Source organism: Ursus maritimus, unplaced genomic scaffold, assembly GCF_017311325.1.
Source record: "Ursus maritimus isolate PB19 unplaced genomic scaffold, ASM1731132v1 scaffold_18, whole genome shotgun sequence".
Classification (NCBI taxonomy): domain Eukaryota; kingdom Metazoa; phylum Chordata; class Mammalia; order Carnivora; family Ursidae; genus Ursus; species Ursus maritimus.
Genome location: NW_024424230.1, coordinates 39,498,724 through 39,511,386, shown reverse-complemented (window position 1 = coordinate 39,511,386; position 12,663 = coordinate 39,498,724). Strand labels below are relative to the sequence as shown.

The following is a 12,663-nucleotide window of genomic DNA, read 5'->3' as shown; positions in this document are numbered from 1 at the left end:
TTATTACCTTACTGAGGTCCCAAATTCTCCAAACAAAAGGAAGTGTTGGCTTAAAGCATTGTCAAGAGCACATGGAAGATCAGAGCACTGCCTGCCCATAGAATGCACAATGGGATTTGTCATGGATTTCTACAATCCTCCTTGACCGGGATGAGTAGATGGAGCCAGGCTGCAACAGGCCAAGTCTGGTATATTACTTCCTACAAGGATGCCCACAGCTTTAATACACCACCTGATCAATAATCTGTAACTGGTATTTTAAAATAGAAAATTAAAGTACTTCCTTACTAGGGTTCAGGTAAGGAAGGAGTGGAAACCTCTAATTAATTAAAGTAGTCAAAGAACTAGAATTTTAGAAAAGGTAAATCAGAGCAAAATAAACCATATCTAGGATCTAGATTCAATGCCACTTATGGGTATGCCTAGGAATATCATAATTCACTGCTATCATCTTTTTAATCTCTTTTGTCTTTATTCTTTTTTTTACAATTTTATTTACTTATTTGAGAGAGAGAGACAGAGCATGGAGTGGGGGAGGAGGCAGAGGGAGAGGGAGAAGCAGACTCCCTGCTGAGCAGGGAGTCCAATGAAGGGGCTCCATCCTAGGACCCTAAGATCATGACCTGAGCCAAAGGCTAACTGACTGAGCCACCCAGGCACCCCTCTCTTTTGTCTTTAGTACAGTATTTTGAAGAATTACAAGAAATTAAATTACGGGAAAGGAAAGAATTCATTAAATTTTTCTCTTCTTTCCTGCCCCAAAGTTTACAATGTTACTCATAAAAGGCTCTGCTCAACTCTTCATTGTACCACAAAAGGAGTCATTCATAATACATAAACAAATGAGCATGTCTATGTTCCAATAAAATTTTATTTACAAAAACAACATTTTTCTGGAGATGGATGGTGGTAATGATTGCACAGCAATGTGAGTACACCACTAATACCACTCAGCCTTACACTTAAAAATGGTTAAAAGAGTGAATTTTCTTATGCATTTTTCACCACAATTTTTTTTAAAACCACAAAATTTTGTGCACAAGGTGTTTTTTCCCTAACTTTTAGACCACAAAATCTTTTCTGTCTAAAATACTCTGTGATTCATCAAAAACTAACGATGTACTATGTGTCGGCTAATTGAATTTAAATTAAAAAAAATAAAAGATAAAATAAAATATTCTGTGATTAAATGGTTTTCCTGAAACTAAGAAGCTTCCAAAACCTGACGCATAAATACTTACAAAGATAAAATTGTTCTTCTACCAAAACTTTCTTTAAATATTTGGAATGTTTAAGTGTTTTTAACTCTAGTGCTATAAGCAAACTAATTGGTAGATTTTCCCCTATCCCCTAACTTGAGTTGGCGTCCACATCTTTAGAAGTGCATAAATATAAAGCAGCAAGAAGGCTGACTGCTCCAGAGGAAATGTTTTGAGTAATTAAAAGTGCACAAAGATAACTTCCTTCACTAGGCAACCTACTTTTTAACAAACTTATAAATGAAAAGGAATACAAGAGGAAAGATGTCATCTGATTATTATCAGGGATCTGGTTTTGCAATGCATTATTTATATATTTCAAATATCCAAGGCACCATATAACTGTTTACTCCAATTTTATTCCTAATTATTTTCAATTATTTCTAATTATTTTTTCGATTGTTTGTCAATTATTTCTCATATTTTTTCCAAAACCTGTATTAATAGTTGCTTTATGTGATGGTTTTCTTCTTGGAATTTGTATTACTTTCAATAAAATATATTATTACTTCGCACTGATGTTTTGCTTAACTTTCAATCTACTCACATATACTCAGACTAAAAACCAATGCTCTTCCACAAGTTAGGTTTTGGGGGATTTTTGTATGTTTTGTTTTGCTTTTCAGTTTTAATTGTAATCCTGAAGAAAAGCCAACTAGATTCTTTTTCAGTGTAGTCAGGACTGGCTTTTGCACTTCCACACCATGATTAATTTATTATTCATCTGGGACCTTCCTATTAAACCTTGTCTTTAGCCTGTGAACTTTTCTTTCAGCCTTCAACAAAGGATTTCATTGCTTTTGGAATTGAGGTGTGTCTAAGTTTTTACCTGGGAGCAAAAGTGATGCAAGCGTTTCTGGTGAGACCAATCCTTGGTTTAGGGTGGGGAGGAGCTGCATAACAGACCATCTGTAGACTCCAGAAAGCAGAGACGCTACCAAAGGGCTTTTCTTAGACATCATATGCAGACAGTTGGAAGGACTGAAGCAGCAGCTTCCTTGGACTTGTCCACCAGGGAAATCAGAGAAAATGACTTGGCTCCTTTTCAGAACATCAAGGGCTCTGGCCATTTTAATGGTAAGTCCTTTTTTTTTTTTCCTAAATAATTCCAACTTTCCCTGTTTCCTTCCTTGTTTGATAATACTATATTTGGTTGCTGAATCTCTCTTATAAATTCTAAAAAGAGTGAAGTGGAAATAAACATTTTAGAATAAAATCGTAAAGACTACCAATTTCCTCCTTTTGGTGGTTTTTTAATGTTGTATTTTACATAGAAAAATAAATCAGAGAGAAAAAGAACTCGAAAGTCGACATTTAGCATTTCTTTAGTTAATGAATTAAATAATACTGATCTTAGATCTATTTTCCACAACACCTTCACTTTCTTCAAAGCAATGCTTTTATTCATCTTTCCAATACACAAACTGAAACACATTGAAAGAGAACCAGGTTTATTTTCCAAGGTTACATATCTCTTAAGCATATGGCTAAGAACTGTACGTGCCTGGTCTTGATACCTGACGTGTTTTTAAAATAGTCAGACTGTTGAATCAAAATCAAAGCAATGTTTGACTCTAGAGAAGTTGAAAGGGTTATTAAGAAAACTATGTTTAGCCATTATGTGCAAAAACCAGCCGGACTTTGAGGGGAAAAGACATACAAAATTATAGAAGCCATTTTTTTTTTCAGGAGAATAATACTTCCATTGGTTGAGAAAGATTTATATAATGTTATCTAAAAGAGAAGTGGGATCTGAAGAGCAAAGCACTAGCCTGGATGTTACAGACTAGTTTGTTCCTTAACTATGTTGTTTTAGTGAAGGAAAAAAAAAAAAAAACCCCACAATTTCATCAGTTACATTAGGATATCAAAATAGTGACATATACCATAAATGAATACTGAAAAAATTCCTAATACTAATTCCCACTTCATAATAAACTGAGTTGGCCTAGGCACCAGTGTCCCTCACCTCCTTATCTAAAAAAATTGAGATGATAATTGTATTTCAAGAAGCTGCAGGGAGATAGATCTTTAGAAAGAACTTTCTAAAAATTAAAGGTGTCTAAAATTAGAATAGGCTGCCTTGTGAGGCATAGTTTCCCAGCCTTCCCTCTCAGGACAATGTCCAGGCAGAAAATTGTTATCTTCCCTTCTGTTAGAGTCTATTTTTATTATAACCATGTAATGAATTGTTTTGATTATTTAATGAGTTTATTTGACCCAAGAATGTTGTAAAGAGAAATGAGACAGTTGTATAACGTTCCCACCTTTCCAGATGGTCATTTCTAGACTAAACCTCAGGTAGCTTGATAATCCACATGTCCAAACCAATGACCAACTTGGGAAGCTATGGGAAAGGTGGCAGGGGGTGTCAGAAGTTGTCATAAGAACACAGAATTAGACCGCCACAAGCATAGGGAAGCTCTTTCCCCTGCTTTGACACAGACCATTCTCAAGGACCTCTCTGGTTCTAATGTGACAGTAAAATCACTATACTAAGGGCTGTTCCATTCATCTTTATATCCCTAATCCCTCCTATAATATCTCTCTTACAGTGGACACACAATTGTTTGAAAAATAGATAGATGAACTATTAAATGAGGCCTCTCAAACTCTAACCTCCCACAGTGCCTCTATAATGCTGGTCATTAAGGAAGCTATGAAAAGTAAGGCATTTTCTTCCCCTTAGAAAAATTTTGCACACACACACACACAAGCTATTTAAACAACAATATAACTTCATACATAATTATTAAATTGAATGGTCTAGACCTGCTCTGCCCAATATGGCAGCTACTGGCCACATGTGGCTAATAGTCACTTAAAGTGTGGTTGGCCTGAATTGAGATGTGCTGTTAAGTGTAAAATACACGTCATATTTTTAAGACTTTGTATAAAAAAAAAAGAATGTAAAATGTCAACTTTTATGTTAACTACAATTAAAATTACAGTATTTTGGATATATTGGATCAAAGATACATTGTTAAAATTAATTACACCTTTTTAAGCTTTTTAAATATATGAACATTAGGGGTGCCTGGGTGGCTCAGTCAGTTAACCGTCTGCCTTCGGCTCAGGTCGTGATCCCAGGGTCCTGGGATCGAGTCCCGTATCAGGCTCCTTGCTCAGTGGGGAGCCTGCTTCTTCCTCTGCCTGCCGCTCCCCCTGCTTATTTATAGTGTCTCTCTCTCTCTGTCAAATAAATAAATTCTGTTTTTAAAAAAATAAATATACAAATATTAGAACATTTAAAATTATATATTTGGCTCACATCGTGGTTCTTATATTTCTATCAGACAGTGCTTATCTATTATTAATGCTGTTAGTGAAATGCAGTATCAGTCAAGAGTGAGGTCAGCAAACAAGGCTCCATGGACTAGGTGAGATTTGAGCTGTTTTTTGATTAGTAGAGATGGGCCAAAGGGGGATATCCCATACCCTCAGTTGTCAGACCAGCATGAGCAAAGGAAAACGCAATTACAGCATTTACCTAGGGGCAACGGACATACTGGTTTGGCTAGAATGACATTCTGCACTGGACATGAGTCGAAAAGGTAGATGAGGGTCAGATTGAAAAGTACACTCTGTGAAGGCTAATGGAATCCTTTTAGAAGTGAAGAGCCACCCCGAGTTTTGAAATAGTGTGGTAAGGGGGAAAAAACAAGTTTTTAAAGGCATTGTGGAGTGGGAATGTACATCTTTTGTTATCGAAGGGTGAGGTCTGAAAGTTGGAACACGTATTTGGAGGTGTTGAATTCCACCATCCTATGACCATAGAAGGTTGCTTACAGACGTGAGATACGATAGTAAAGTCACAGGCTTCAGTCTATGCCTGTATGACTGACTCACTCCAGGCTTTGTTTCTTCAACTGCCATATAACAATAATCACAGCCTCTGCCACAGTAAGAATAAAGCAGCAACATGTATGTTGGGGCACCTGTGTGGCTCAGTCGGTTAAGCATCTGACTCTTGGTTTTGGCTCAGGTCATGATCTCAGGTTCATGAGATGGAGCTCTGCATCAGGCTCCCCATTCAGCAGAAGTCTGCTTCTCTCCCTCTCCCTCTGCCCCTCCCCATGCTCCCATTCTCTCTGTCTCTCTCTCAAATAAATAAATAAATCACTTACTAAAAAAAGCAGCAAAATGGGCAAACAAGTGCTCTGGAAAATATGAAGTGCTTTGTAAGACTCCTACCATTTGCAGTGTTTATATTAGTAATACAGGTGATACTTGATAACTTCTTAAAATTCTGCCTTACTATTTCAAATAACCACAACGCTAGTTTTAATAAGTCAAGAAAGGACTTCCATTTTTCTTGAATGAAGAACATATCAAACTATATCTTACATTCGTATAATAGTGGGTGTGAGAAAAACAACGTTTTCAAACCTGGAGCTTTACTCAAGATTTCAACTGTCCAGTCTTCTAATTATTTGAGAAGTGAAGGCATGGGGAACACCTGCCTATAGTCAAAAATATAATAGTTACCAGTTTCCTGTGCATGTTTGATCCATTTCACACAATACAAAATAAACATTTAGGAGAAAAAAATTTGTGATTGGAAAATACTTATCTTCAGAGATTTAACCTTTTAAAAATAATGTCTATCCTCAAAGGAGACCATTGTTTAGTGTTTTATGGTCCACAAAATCTACAACACAGTTTGTCATTTAACAATTCCATTAGCATCTGAACAATAAGCTATTTAATTTCATGCTACTGTATTATGTAAAAATTTACGCACTACAAAGCTAATAGCAATGTTGGAAATCCAAAGATTTTTAAGGCACAAAGTTTTAAAGAAATTAATAGTGATGGTGCTGGAAAAAGAGTAGTTTAAATATCAAGTTCTGCGTTAGAATGTGTTCTAAACTTAGCCGTACTATCTTCAACCACCTTCTTCTATAGAACATACAAAAAGTAAAATTTTAGAAAAGGAATTGTAAGTAAATGGCCCAATTTTTTTCTATTGAAATGTAATTGACATACAATATCCTATTAGCTTCAGGTGTACCTCATAGTGATTCAATATTTTTATGCATTACAAAATGATCCCCACGATGAGTCTCTGTACTATATGAAGTTGTTACAACATCATTGACTATATTCCTTATGCTTTACATTACATTCCCATGACTTACTCATTTTACAACTGGAAGTCTTTACCTCTGAATATCCTTCATCTATTTCACCTGTCCCCCAACCCCTCCTCTCTCTGGTATTCAACAGCTTGTTTTCTGTATCTATAAGTCTCTGTTTCATTTTGTCTGTTCATTTGTTTCGCTTTTTAGAATCCACATATAAGTGAAATCGCATGGTATTTGTCTTTGTCGGACTTATTTCACTTAGCCTAATGCCTTCTAGGTCCATCTGTGTTGTCACAAATAGCAAGATTTCATTCTTTTTTATGGCTGAGTAATATTCCATTGTATGTGTGTATAATATATACGTTATATATGTATACATCTTCTTTATCCATTCATCTATTGATGGACACTTGGGTTGATTCTATATCTTGGCTATTGTAAATAATGCTGCAATGAATGTAGGGGTGAATTTATCTCTTTGAACTGATGTTTTCATTTTCCTTGGAGAAATATACAGAAATGGAAATGCTGGATCGTACAATAGTTCTATTTTTAATTTTTTGAGAAATGTCCACACTGTTTTCCATAGTAATTGTACCAATTTATATTCCCACCAACATGAGGGTTTGCTTTTCCCCACATCCTTGCCAAGTCTTGTCACTTTTTGTCTTTTTGATTATAGCCAATCTGATGAGTGTGAGGTGTGAGATGGTATCTCATGCATTTCCCTGATGATTAGTGATGTTGAGCATCTTTTCATGCCTGTTGGCTATCTGGATGTCTTCTTGGAAAATGTGTATTCAAATCTTCTGCATGCTTTTTAATTGGGTTTTTTCTTATACTAAGTTGCGTGAATTCTTTATATATTTTTGATATTAACCTCTTATCAGCTACATGACTTGCAAAAGTCTTCCTGCATCCAGTAGGCTAATTTTTTTTTTTTGTTTCAGTGGTGGTTTCCTTTGCTGTGCAAAAGCTTTTAGTTTGATATAGTCCCACTTATTTTAGTTTTTGTTGCCGTGGCCTGAGGAGACTGCTCCAAAAAAATATTGCTAAAACCAATGTTAAAGACCTCACTGCCTATGTTTTCTTCTAGGAGTTTTACGTTTTCAGTTCTCATCTTCAAGTCTTTAATCCAGTTGAATTTATTTTTGTATTTGGTGTAAGTTGGTGGTCCAGTTTCATTCTTTTGCATATAGCTGTCCAATATTCCCCACACTATTTATGAAAGAGACTGTCTTTTCCATATTGTATGTTCTTGCCTCCTTCATTATGGATTAATTGACCATATATGTGTGGATTTGTTTCTGGGCTCTATTCTATTCGATTGATCTATGTGTCTGTTTTTATGGCCATACCATACTGTTTACTATAGTTCGGTAGTACAGTTTGAAAACAGGGAGTGTGATACCTCCAGCTTTGTGCCTTCTCAAGATTGCTTTGGCTATTTGGGGTCTTTTCTGGTTCCACAGAAATTCCAGGATACTTTGTCCTAGTTCTATGAAAAATGTAAATGGCCTACATTTTTAACAGAAGGAAAATCTTTGAGGTTCCTTTCCTTCTCTTGATTGATGAAACAATCCAGTTTCCAGTGCTAATAAATATATGACAATAAATTTGCTCCTGAACCTCTCCAAAAGTTAAGATTCTAAATTCAGAATAAACTTGCCAAGCAATTCTGGCCAGTCCTGCCTGACTTGAGCAAAGGTCAGGAAAGAAGCAATTACATCTACCAATTACCACTCCCACTTGCTTAATACCTGAAACTGGTTTTCATTTGGAGCCAGAACACTTAGTGCCCCATATGGTTTCTCATAAACCTCTTAGCCTTTGGCTCTTCCTTTCCAGTTAAGAGTCAATCTGACAGCCTAAGGTAAGGGCTTGTTTTGGGAAGTTCATCAGAGGAAAATTATATGGGCAACTGGTTACTACCCATAATTATACTATGAATAATTGAATCCATCTAATATGCACATTTTTCTTACATGGCCACTGCACAGTTGGGTAGGCTAAACACTGCACAACTCCAGGAGACACATTCACATAAACTACAATGTGAACAGTACCCCCTGAAGTTGTGCAAGGGGGAACCCACACAACTGTACAGTAGAGCACTGGTTCTTGACTCTTCCTGATGCTCAAGAAAAAGAAAGTTCTTATGTGCCTTGATGTGAATAATAATAATAAAAGGTCACTTCATAGTAAAGTGACTCTTTTATACTTTTTTTAAAGCTTGGGGACAGTGCTCGCTTCAGCAGCACATACATTAATTAAGGTTTGGTGACAGACGTGATTAACACTTATTAAGCCCTTACTGTGGACTAGTACTCATCTATGTACTTGACACCTCTTAATTCATTTAATCCTCACGACAAACCTATAAATAGAATTATTATCCCTATGTTACAGATGAGGAAATTGAAAGATTAAGTAATGTTCCCAAGTTATACAACCAGTAAATGGTGAGACTGGGATTTAAATTCAGGGATTCAAGATCTGGTGTCCAATTTCATATTACTACACTTGACTGTATCCTACACAGCATTTAAAATAAGCATTTGAGAATGTCCAATTTGTTGAGAATATCTAGTATTTGTTTTTCTTAGCATCTCTGTCATGATATGAGGCTTAACTTTCTAAATTAATTGAGTTTACTCTTAAATCAGTTATTGAAAATCAAATTGCTCAAAATTAAGTAGTAATTTCTAAATAATTAAACATATATCATTTTGTTCAATTAAGGGATTTGTCCTGATAAATACAAAGCTTATTAGAATGTTTTGGGGGTTTTAAATTTTAAGTTTAAAAGGTATATATATACATATATATATATCTATAGAGAGAGACTACATCCACATACATATATGCTGTGAGATATCATAAAAGGCAAATCACTCATATTTTCTGAATTGTACATATGAACTTTATTCTTCAAACATGTATTGAATGACCTCTATGATTGAATTCATTAATAATCATTGTATCTAACCAATTATAAAAATACTATCACCAGCTTATATATATTATGTTTCCCCAAAATGATTAATAAATAAAAAATCATGTTTAAAACTTAAAATGATTTATTTGAATCACCTAATTCATTTTGCAAATTTCCCAGAGGGGAGTGAATATATCTACTCCTACCCCGTTCTAGAGATGAGAGAGAGCTACCCTAGGCCAACTAGGACTACCTCCCTGGATCTAATGCACAGTTTAACAGTCTATCCCTCCCCACACGAAAGTTTGAGGTAACTCTAAAAAAATTCTTGGCCAAACTCAGTAAATAGCAGTTGTTATTAAAATGACTTTTTAAAAACTGGTCACCTATAACCTCAAAATATATTTAGTGTATACCTATTATATTCAATAGAAACCTTAATGATATAATTATATACATTTAATTAGCAATTAGGGCATATGGATATCAAATTACTTTATTCCATATGCTATTTTATTAATTTAATAATCTGATTTGCTTTTAATAAAATATTTCTCAATTCTTACATATGCCAGAGTATTTAGGCCATATGAATGCTTTAAAAGTCATATAACTAAAATTATCGACATAACCAGGAAACCAGAGGAAGGAAAAAAAGTATAGAAATTCTCAAGATAAGGAGTGTTTTCTCTACATTGGTATTTCCAATCAGGGTTATCAGAAAAGACAACTTAGTTGATCTATATTATCAGGAAACTTTTGAAAAATGTATTAAATACTCAAAATAATTATATTAAAATAACTAAAGTAACTAAGTAACTAATATAGGGATTAATTATCTAAAATAATAAAGTTTTTTTTAAAAACACCATTCTAAATAATATAAGGCTATGATTATATTTCTAAATATTCAAAAAACATTATAATATTCAGTAGTGTTTCTTATTAACTATCTCACATTCCTAAAAGCACAAATAACCATCACATTCATGATATTCCCTAAAACTAGAGAACATTCTTGGTGGTCTGACTTTAAAAGAGAGGATGAAAAAGAGTCAGTATCTGATTGAATAACTTCTAAGGGCTCTGATTCAGTGAAAAGACTGAACAAATAAGCAACTGTCTGCAATGAGTTTGTCCTTTCTTTGCTTCCCAGGAAAACAGAAATTATGCCTTGATGTCTATTAGAAGAATCCTTCTCTGGGGCGCCTGGGTGGCTCAGTCATTGAGCGTCTGCCTTCAGCTCAGGGCGTGATCCTGGAGTTCTGGGATCGAGCCCCATGGCGGCTCCTCCACTGGGAGCCTGCTTCTTCCTCTCCCACTTCCCCTGCTTGTGTTCCCTCTCTCGCTGGCTGTCTCTATCTCTGTCAAATGAATAAGTAAAATTAAAAAAAAAAAAAACAATCCTTCTCTGAGGTGCTAGTGCAAACATGATTCATATTTTCTGGATGACTCTTTCCAGTTTTCCTGTAAAGGGAAGGGTGCCTGGCCCAACGCTCCTCTCACATGTAGCTGAGTTGTCCTTATGAACTGAGAAATTAGTGCAATTACGACAGTGCTTGGGTCTTCTCTCCTAAGTAACTCATGATAATGTTTAATAAAGAGAAGCAAAGCTGTAAAATCACTATGAGACATATTATAACCATATACAATGGTCCCTTTTCATGACAATTTGCAGACCTTTTGGAATAAGGATTTCAGTGAAATTTTTAGAATGCAAGCGTCCTGGCATCCTATGTTATAGTTTCTTCTTTGGTTCAGAGTACGACCTGCCTCTTTGTTATAGCCTTCCAAAGTAATCAATGTAACAAATCTACATTGTTTCAGCAGTAACCTCCACTGTTGCCAGGAAGAAATCTAAACTATCATATGACTTTCTTTCTACCACTAGTTTTTTCTATTTATTTATTCCAACTTTGGCTAAAATCTAGTCTAATGATGATGTACACACTTTGGAGTCAGGCTGCAGAGGTTCAAATCCTGGCTCAACTAGGGCTGTTGGGGGAAGCAAAGTACTCATTGTCTCCTGGCTCCATTTCTTTATCCATAAAAAGGCTATAATAATAGTATCTCCATCAGATGGCTACTATAAGTATTAAGTGAGATAATAAATATAAAGATCTATAAATGGCAACTGACACAAAAACCATAATAAACTTTAATGGTATTACTCTAATTCTTTTTCTTCTGATTTATTTTTCACAATCTTTTCCCTCCCAGATTCTTTTCACATCAGACATCAGATAATCAGTGGGTCAGCAAACATTTGTTAAATATCTTCTGAGGAAAAGGTTATAACAATTTTAAGAAAAAAATAACAGAAACACAGACCTGGAAAGTTTACAATTCTCTTGGCTTAACATCATAAAGCACATAAAACAATAAGAAATAGTAAATCATGGCAAACGCTTATGGGTTAAACTGCATGGTACAAATATGTGTTGAAAAAACTCAGAAGAGAAGACATTAGTAAGGACAGTTTCGTGGCAATTGTTGGAACTTGAACTGATCTTAAAAGATGAGTAATATTTAAGTTGGTAAAGGGGAGATATCACCTTACCAGTTAGAATGGCTAAAATCAAAATGACAAGGAATAAAAAGTGTTGGCAAGGATGTAGGAGAAAAAAACCCTTGTACACTGTTGGTGGGAATTGAAATTGGTAGAGCCTGTGTGGAAAACAGTATGGAGGTTCCTCAAAAAATTAAAAATATAATTACCACATGATCCAATATTCCACTACTGGATATTTACCCAAAGAAAACAAAAACACTAAATCACAAAGATATATGCATCCCTATGCTTATTTCAGCATCATTTATAATAGCCAAGATATGGAAGCATCCTAAGTGTCCATCAATAGATGAATGGATAAGAAAGCTGTAATGGAATATTATGCAGCCATAAAAAGGATGAGATCATGCTATCTGAGACAACATGGATGGACCTAGAGGGTATTATGCTAAGTGAAATAAGTCAGTCTGAGAAAGCCCAATACTGTATGATTCCACTTATAAGAGGAATCGAAGAAGAAGAAGAAGAAGAAGAAGAAGAAGAAGAAGAAGAAGAAGAAGAAGAAAGAAAAGAAAAGAAAAGAAAAAAGAAAAGAACAAACAAAAAGTAGAATTAGACCTACCAATACAGAGAACAAACTGATTGTTGCCAGAGGGGAGAATGGTGGGGAGTTGAGCAAAATGAGTGAAGGGGAGTGGGAGATATAGGCTTCCAGGTATGGAATGAATAAGTCACAGGAATAGAAGGCACGGTGTAAGGAATAGTCAATAATATAGTAATAGCAATGTAACAAGACACATGGTAGCTACACTTGTGAACATAGCATAATGTATAAACCTGTCAAATCACTCAGTTCTACACTTGAAA

General features: G+C 35.1%; 1 protein-coding gene across 1 annotated transcript in view; it reads left to right on the top strand.

Annotated features, from left to right (window-relative positions):
• DSG3 (desmoglein 3) overlaps positions 1 to 12,663 on the top strand; it is a 47,981-nt gene that overhangs the window by 15,365 nt on the left and 19,953 nt on the right. The gene's annotated exons all lie outside the window — the stretch shown is intronic.